Below are 9,596 nucleotides of genomic sequence, written 5' to 3' on the forward strand. Positions count from 1 at the left end.
CTTCTGCAAGGCGGTGAAGAAACTGCAGGCGGTGTCGGCGTAAGTTCAAACTCCTTCATGTACTCTTTTTTGTTTCTTTTCTCTGGAGGTTCCTGAATCCTTGTCTTTTTCTCCAAACAACCAGAGCTCCATTGTCGCTCGAGCGGGCGGCTGCCGCCTCCGTCGTTGAGTCGCCGAGGGGATCTGGGAGCACTACTCGCAGCGTGGACCCCCGTGCCGACCTTCAGGCGGCGACGGAACGGAACGCGCGGGAGGTGCGGGAGGAGCGGGAGGCGCGGGAGGCGGAGGCACGGAAGGCGGCCGCCGCCCAGGCGGCGTAGGAGGAGGCGGCGAAGGCGCGCGCCGACGCCGCAGCCAAGGCCCAAGCGAAGGCTGCAGCTGCGGCGATGGCGGAGGGGGCCTTGTTGGTCACCCCACTGCGCGTCGCAGCGCCTGGGGCCCCGGAGCCCCCGCCAGAAGAAGCCGGCGGCGACCAGCCGGGGCTGGAGCGGGATGACGACGTCGTCATCCTAGAGAGGGCGCCGGTGCCAACTCCGCTGACTGGGGCGGCTCAAGGCGGCCGGCCTGATCTGCCGCCTGCGCAGTCGGCGGGGGGCGACCCGGCCGCGAGGACTGAGCTGGCGGTCCGGATGCCGCCGAGCCGGCGCGCGGGGAAGGCTGCGTCAGAGCCACAGAAGGCGGCGTCGGAGCCGCAGCCGGCCGCGGGCTCCAGCTCGTCGGCCCAGGATGTGGAGGTGGCCAGCGCCACCTCAGGGTGGACGCCGGGCGGAGGGATGGCCGTGATGAACATGGCCGCGCAGGACGTCCAGACCCGGCTTTAAGCCCAGGCTACGGCGCTGTGGCGATACACCGACGAATTCCTTGCGACGCGGGCGGCCATCCGGGTTAGTCTTCTTATCTTGCTTATTCTTGATCTTGTTTTCTTCCATGGGGGCGCGTCAGCGCACCCACTGGGTGTAGTCCCCAAGTTCCGAGTCTGCTGCTGAGCGGGCGGCTTGGAACTTCTTAGAGGATTTGGCTTTGCTATTCTTGTTCTTACTTCGATCTTCTGCCTGTCTTGCAGGACTACCACAACCTTCGCGCGGCTGCCTTGAACTCCCAGGCTTGGGAGCTGACCCAGAAGACCGCTGACTTAACTGAGAGCCGGGGTAAGTGCTTTGTTATTTATCTCACGTGGGGGCGCGTCAGCGCACCCACTGGGTGTAGTTCCCGAGATTCGGGCCGACTGCTGAGCAGTCAGGTCGGATCTTCCTTGACGACTTCCTCTTATTGTTTCTTCTTTTTCTGCCGTCCCTGCAGTGGCCAACGCCAGTCTGAGGGCACAGCTGGGAGAGTCTCAGACTGCCCTTCGTGCCAAGGAGGCCGAGCTTGCCACCTTGGTGCAGGAACGTGACCGCCTGGCCAAAGAGGTTGGCCGACCAGGAGGAGGGCCACAAGGCGGCTCTGAAGGCGGTGCAGGACCGCGAAGCCGCCCTCCAGGCCGAGTACGAGACAGAAGCGGCGGGCTGGGCTGAAGCAAGGCAGACTCTGATCAATGGCTATGGTCAGATCGAAGATCTGGTTGACGGTAAGCCGCCTACTTCTTCGTCCTTTCTTGCCGTCTGCCGCTTTTGGCTCGTTTTCTGACTTGGTGTTTTCTCTTCTTTCTCTTTCTTTCTTGCACAGAGTACTTCCCTGGCTACTCTACCGCCTTCAGCCAGATCATCGAAGGCCGCCGCCAAGCACGAAGGCAGGCTGGCGTCGAGATTGCGCCAAACGCAGGCCGTTCGCTGGAGGAGCAGCTCTTGGCGATCCAGGCCCATCTCCAGCCGGCTCACCGACTGCTCCGCCGGCTTCAGCGTGCCGGGGCGCAAGTATTGGCCGCCCTCTGGCCCGGCGAAGTGGTTCCCCGCACTCCCAGTCGGACTGCCGACTGCCTGGAGGTGGTGGTCGGTCGCTTCGAAGCCTGGAAGGCCTCGGCGGCTCGGTCCGGCACCAGGCGGGAGCTAGAGTTCGTCAAGGCCTGGTACCCCAGCCTGAGTCTGGACCAGCTGGCTACCTGGCGACAGCAAGCCGACACGGAGCTGGAGCCGACGCACCCGGCTTTCATCCGGCGGGCTTCGGTGATCGCCGACTACACCGACACCAACGTCTTCGCCCCTGAGGTAGATGACAACGGTGTCGCCCAGCCGGAGGAGTGGTTCGGGCTGAACCCGGTAGACGGTGAAGACTCGGCGGAGGAGATCGACTCCAGCGACGAGGGCGAGGAGGAGGAGGAGAAGGGTGAAGACGCCGGGCCGGATGGTGGAGCGGCTTTCCAGCCTCAGCCTGACCGCGCCTCCAGCACCACGTCACGCGCGGGTGCGTCGCCTGCCACTGGTGGTGACCAAGCCGAGACCCGCCAGCCAGCCACTCCTTCAGCCGGCGACGCCATCTCCACCGACCAGCCTGGTTCCCGCACCGCGCCTTAGTCTAGTCTGCTATTTTTGTTTTCCTGTCTTGTCACTTTTGGAACAATATTCTGTTAAGTCTGCACAATTCCACCCACTGGGGGTGTATTCGAACTACGTCGATTTGCCGGTCTGTTGGGGGCTTTATATGTATATATGACTTATGCATGCGTTTGGCTTTTCCTCGTACTTTGCTTTTCATCCTTCTGCTGTTTCCTTTGCCGCCCTCCTTTGGTTGCCGCCTCCCCAGTCAAACAGTTGCTCTTCTATCTGTGGCTGGAGGAGTGCTTGGCCAATTGGGAGGGCAAGTACTCTAGCTTTGTTGGATTAGAGCTAAGTGTTCTGACAGCCGGCAAGCGTGGTTGGAGGCCGTCTTTTTGCTATATAAGTTCGTTAGTCCTTAGCCGTTTTTCGTGTGGGCATCCTTTCTGCCTTGGCTCTTGCTAGTCGGACAGTCGCTTCTTCGAGCTGCGACTTTCAGCAAGAGAGGATTCGGGAGCCGGCACACTACTTGTCTGACTTCAGGTAGAACTTTTAATATAGCTCAAGGCGGCCAGTCCCCGGGCCGACTAGTCGAACCCGGTGCCAGACAAGAAATCAAATGTAATAATACACTCATGGAAATGACACTCGTCATTCATAGATAAATGAATGTAGTCCCCGAGTACGGTTCGGGGGGCCTGTTGGTTCATACTTAATACAAAAGGGTAGCATGATACATACTGCTTTCAACTGTAAAATCTTCTCAGGAGGTTCGCGTTCCATGGTCGCTCCGACTCCTTGCCGGATGTCACGACCGGTTTTTCAATAAAATAATTATTGAGAGACCAATCCATTTTACAGACAAGTAAGGAAGAATTCCTTCTCACTGGTAGACAATATCTTGGTCACAGAAAAGAAATACCAGGGGTACTAAATATAATACAAGGTTGAGCGGAGACTGCCCAACAATTTATTACATGCACGCCGATAAAACAAGACGGCGGATAGGGTGGCATACTACTAACTCACGATAATGACGGTGGTGGAAATATCACCGCGAAGCGAGTGATATGACTCCAGAAGACTACAGCTCTCCGAGCGTCGGAGGGAGGCTTGAGGTGACTTATTGCGGGTGGCGGAAGCGTATATAAAACAAGTGACCAATATCCGGGATCGCACAGGACTGACTGGGACTCCTCTAGGCGTCGGACGCGCTATCAAACTCTTCATCCAAGAGATCGCCTTCGTCAACATCTGGCCAAATCAACAAGCCAGGTGAGTACTATGAAAGTACTCGCAAGACAGTTCAGACATAAGATATAACAAATGTGAACATGAAGCATATGAATAATTTATCCAGTGCGCTCAGACATAGAGATAATAAATACTGGGTGCCAAGCGAGGGTCTGAATGACGCCTCGAGCGGAAACTGCAGAATGGTAATACTGGTGCCAAACGAGGGTCTGAATGACTCCTCGAGAGGAAACTGCGAGAATAATAATACTGGTGCCAAACGAGTGTCTGAAAGACTCCTCGAGAGGAAAATGCAGAATAATAATACTGCCACAGTCGGACGTCTGAGCGACATCACATAAAGGGCTCATAACAGAAAATAAAAGACGAACATGCCTCAGTCGGACGTCTGAGCGACATCACCTAAAGGGCTTATATTTAATGTAAAGAACAAAAACACGCCACAGTCGGACGTCTGCGCGACGTCACATAAAGGGCTTATATTGTAGCTCAATAATACAATAGTTCGGGAACATAAATTATCACAAGTACGAGACAAATAAAAATTTAGTCCATCCACAGGAATAATAATTTAAACTGGATTTACCACTTGAGCTTGTTCACCAGGGACAAGTTTCCACGCGGATAGATATGGATATACTGATTACACTACTTGATCATGGATACGGTGACTTGGAAGGAATTGACTCTGCAGAGTTTGTACTTAACCACAGCCAATGGATTTCGGTAGTCACGGGGACTAGTTCCGTCTACGGTGTTTTAGAAGAAACACGTCTAACCAGTACACACCCAATTCAACCTTCCGAAGCCAGGGATCACCCTCGGCAATGTCCAAGAAAAACCTTGAGACGGGGAGGCTACAACCTCGCGTAGCATGGGATCAAATTTCTATACGCGCGCTCTAAGGGGGTGCCCCCCCTCTCGGTCCCAACCGGAAACACCCATGCCCCTGACCGGATGACTGGCTTTAATCCTGGGCCAAGGTACCATCATCCCGGCCTCTCTGTTTGGTGTCTACACGGAAAGAGGTTACCAACTTACTAAACCGCATCCTGGCAAATGAAACATGTGGTAGCACGGAAAGGGGAAAGAATGATAACGTGACTCTGTCCACGTTAACGTCAGAAATAGTTGGATGACGCAAGGCTGGTATGCTACAACAGTACCACCTAGTTGCCCTTCATGTCACCACATGATTAGGCCATCTCTCATCAGAGATCATCGCAACTACGAAACGTGCGGGGGGGAAAGAACGATAACGTGACTCCGTCCACGTTAACGTCGGGAAAAGTCGGATGACGCAAGGCTGGTATGCTATGCTACAACAGTACCACCTTGTTGCCCTTCATGTCACCACATGATTAGGCCATCTCTCATCAGAGATCATCGCAACTTTGGAACATGCGGATAGTTGCCTTACAAGCAACGAGGTATTTACCGACACTCGTATGCCATGCACAAACCTTCAAGCAAACATGCAAACACCTATCATATCAAATGTTCAAAACATGCTTGCCTGGTTCGGAGAAGTCGGAGTCTAGCTCGGCGAAGTTCGCGGCTCCGTCACCTCTTCCGGAACCTACGGCAATCACGAAAACGGGCACTAACGTGAAAACCAACGCGTGCACAGAAACTTCTCCAAATATTTTTCAAATAAATCTCGTAAAAAACTAGACAAAATTTGAAGATTGTCAGAAAAAGAATCACTCAAAAATCCCTTTTTATTAAAAAGTTATAAAGGTTTCTGTCCAGGGACTTATCTGTAATGAAACAGAAAAGTTCCAGGGTTTTAACTGAGAAAGCAGAAAACGGTTCGATTGGAAATGCGCAATCTCAAGAGAGAAAACGTATTTTTCCCGAAGGCGCCAACAGAAAACGGTTCGCGAAAGAATAGAATAGAGGCTGACAAGCGGGGTCCACATGTCAGGTTTGAAAAGCTCGCCGGCGCCCGAAGACTGCGGTGGACGCCGGCGTCGAACCACGGCGAGTTAGGAGGATCGGAGGGTACCAAGAGCTTCAGCGTGTTCTTCCGCGTCGGTGGGTGGCGGACTCGACCAACGGGGAGCACCACGTCGACGGCGACACTATCTCCGGCGGACGGCGGCTCGGGTGAGGATGGGGAACTCCGGTGGAGGGCTGCAATCTACGAATTGAAGCGCGGGTCAGAAGGAGGGATGCATGGTGAAGCTACTGGCAAGAGAAGGGAGGCGGAGGTGCACACACGGGGGCGAATCGAGCTGGATCCCGTGGCGGATCGCGGCGGCCGGAGTCGAGGAAGGAGACCTCCTCGGGGCTCTTCCAGTGGCTAGGCGTGCTCTAGGTGGAGTGCAGGGATGGTGGGTGCTCGAGTTGAAGCTCGGGGCCTCTATTTATAGGCGGATCGACGGGGTGGCCGTGAACGGAGAATCTCCGGCGAGCGATTACGGCGATGCAGTGGATTGGCAGGAGGTTTGAGTGGCCAGGCAGCATCAGTGGAGGTTACTAGTGTCATTCTCCATCTAAACGGAGTTGGTCTTGGTGTAATGGTGTCGGTTCACGGTGAGATGGCCGCACGGGCTTGACGGCGGCAGACAGCGCGCTCCGCGCCCTGCGGTTCACGACGAGAGCGGCAGCGCGTTCGGGGGAGTGGAAGGCCACGCGGCGAGCTCCAGTGGCTTGGGCGGCGCTGGGTGGCGTCGTCGGCGCCGTGCCTCCCGCTGGCGGCCTTAAAGCCGCCGCTGGCGTCGGTCACGGGGCGGCGCACCTTCTGCTGCTCGTCGCCGACGCCCGCAATGTGCCAGGCGCTCGTGCGGTGCAGGAACAAGGGGGAGGGGACGAGGAGCAAGGCGACACAGTGGTACTGGCGAGATCGACAACCATCTCTGAAGAAAACGACAGTAAGCCACTGAACTGTTCTCTGAATTTTCTGAACTTGACAAAGACCATGCACTGCAGGTGCTCGACAGAATGATATGGCTATGAGAAAAAATTTCTGGAGCTAGTACTTGGTGAGGTGACCACTCAATGCACCCAGAGGCTGCTTGATTTTACTTGGAATTTTTGGAGAAGGTTTTGAATGAATTTCACCAAATTTGACAAATCTGGTCCAAACTTGCAGCAAGTGTAGTTTGAAAAATTTGAACTGAAGACCAGTGGATCTTCATGGATCTTGGTTGAGGGTTCAAAGGACTAGGGAGGGGAATTGGTTTGGGGACAAAAATCCAAGCAGAAAGTGTAGCTCCTTTGAAAAACACCAATGGCTAGAATAGAAGACAGAAATTTATTTGAATAAGATTTAAATGGGAATCATCACATGGGGATGTTCAACTTGCTGGATTAGATGCCAAACATGATCCAAGGGTGAGGGGAGGGTTAGGAGAGAGGATTTGCACTAAGGCCATGGCAAGAAGGAAATTTTGAAAGTGGTGAAGGGTTATTCCAAAAGCCATAGTGCAAAAATTTCAAAGAGATTTTCAAAGGCATTTTCCCATGTGAAAAGCATTTTGTCTTGAGTCCAAATGAAAAGCTAGAATCTCCAAGACCAAAGACAGATCTGGGGTGAATCCAAATAAAACTTTTGCCATAAAAGAAAAAATAAAGTATTTGAAAGGGAGAGTTCTTTTGAAGAAAAATTTAAATCACCTCCCTCAAGTCAAACAAAATCTTTTGAAAAGTCCAATTAAAAATATGGGTGTCACAACACCTACCCCCTTAGGAAAAATCTCGTCCTCGAGATTTCTGCTGATCCTCAAATAGATATGGGTACTCTGCCCGGAGAAAATCTTCCCTTTCCCATGTAGCTTCATCCTCAGTGTGGTTGCTCCACTGAACTCTGAAAAACTTTGTCGTTTTCTGACGGGTCCTCCGTTCAGACTCTTCCAATATTTTTACTGGCCTTTCTCTGTAGGTGAGATCTGGCTGCATATCAATGTTCTCATGAGGTACATGCTTCTCCGGGTGACTCACACATTTCCTCAACTGTGAGACGTGGAATACGTCATGGACGTCTGACAGCTCCTTGGGTAGGTCGACTTGGTAGGCTACCGTGCCTCTTCGTGCCTTTACACAAAATGGTCCAATAAATCTTGGGGCTAGCTTCCCCTTAATTTTGAACCGTTGCAGACCCCTCATAGGAGATACTCGGAGGTATACGGAATCACCGGGTTCAAAGCTGACCTCACGATGCTTCTGATCATAGTAGCTCTTTTGTCGGCTCTGTGCTGTCTTGAGTCCGTCCCTGATTTGTTTAACTTTCTCCTCGGCCTCTTTAAGCATGTCGGGGCCGAAGATACGGCTGTCACCTGTTTCTGACCAATTCAGTGGGGTACGACACCTCCGTCCGTACAATGCTTCAAATGGTGCCATTTGCAAGCTGGCTTGGTAACTGTTGTTGTAAGCAAATTCGGCATACGGCAAACTCTCTTCCCAACTGGATCCATAGGTGAGCACACAGGCTCTTAGCATATCCTCTAGGATTTGGTTTACACGTTCCGTTTGTCCATTAGTCTGAGGGTGGTATGCTGTACTGAAAGTTAGTTGCGTGCCCAGGGCTTGCTGTAGGTGATCCCAAAATTTGGAGACGAATTGTGTGCCTCGGTCTGATATTATAGTCTTCGGGACTCCATGCAAGCAGACTATATGGGAGAGATAAAGTTTGGCCAGCCTTTGTGTGGAGTAGGTAGTCTTCACTGGAATGAAATGAGCAACCTTGGTTAGTCGGTCTGTGATGACCCATATGGCGTCATTCCCACGTTGTGATCGGGGTAGTCCGATGATGAAATCCATTCCTATTTCATCCCATTTCCACTCCGGTATCCTGTTTGGCTGGAGTAGCCCTGCTGGCTTTTGATGCTCGGCCTTGATGCGCTAACATGAATCGCAACAAGCAATAAATGTGGCTATATCTCTTTTCATACCGTGCCACCAAAATCTTTCCTGAATGTCCTTGTACATTTTGGTTCCTCCAGGATGGATCGAGTACGGAGCGGTGTGGCTTTCCGTCAAGATCTGTTGCTTGATTTCCTCAATGTTAGGTACGCAAAGTCTGTTTCCGTACCATAATGTTCCCTCACTGTCTGTGACGAACTCTGAAGCCTTACCAAGGTTCATTTTATTCTTTATGCCTTCGATGCTGGGATGTCCCTGTTGAGCCTTCTTAATTTGCTCCACCAGGGTAGGTTGTATCTCTAGATTTGATACGGTGCCCTCAGAGACTAACATCATGTTGAGCCTAGCGAACTCCTGTTGAAACTCAGGTCTCAAGTCTGGCGGACCGTCATTGTCCGGGCTGGGGTTTCGACTAAGGGCATCTGCCACTACATTAGCTTTCCCTGGATGGTAGTGAATGCCGACATCATAGTCCTTGACCAGTTCCAACCAGCGTCGTTGGCGTAAATTCAGTTCTGGCTGTGTGAAAATATATTTGAGGCTCTTATGGTCCGTGTATATTTCACAGCGATTTCCCAACAGAAAGTGCCTCCACTCCTTGAGTGCATGTATAACTGCTGCTAGCTCCAAGTCATGTGTTGGGTAATTTTCCTCATATTTTCGCAGCTGCCGTGAGGCATATGCGACTACTTTGCCATCCTGCATTAGTACACATCCGAGACCTTTTCGGGACGCGTCACAATACACTTCAAAGCTCTTGTGTATGTCTGGTACAGTTAAGACCGGTGCGGTTGTCAGCTTCTTCTTTAGTTCTTGGAAGCTCTGCTCGCATGCTTCCGTCCATACAAATTTCTTGTCCTTCTTGAGCAACTGTGTCATAGGTTTTGCCACAGTGGAGAATCCTTCAATAAATCTTCTGTAATATCCGGCCATTCCTAGGAAACTCCGCACATCAGTAACGTTGGCGGGTGGCTTCCAGTCAAGTATGGCCTTGACCTTTTCTGGGTCTACGGCCACGCCTTCTTGGTTCAGTATATGGCCGAAGAAACCAACTTGTCTTAGCCA

The sequence above is a fragment of the Triticum aestivum genome, chromosome 5D (genome assembly GCF_018294505.1).
Source record: "Triticum aestivum cultivar Chinese Spring chromosome 5D, IWGSC CS RefSeq v2.1, whole genome shotgun sequence".
In the NCBI taxonomy this organism is placed as follows: Eukaryota; Viridiplantae; Streptophyta; class Magnoliopsida; order Poales; family Poaceae; genus Triticum; species Triticum aestivum.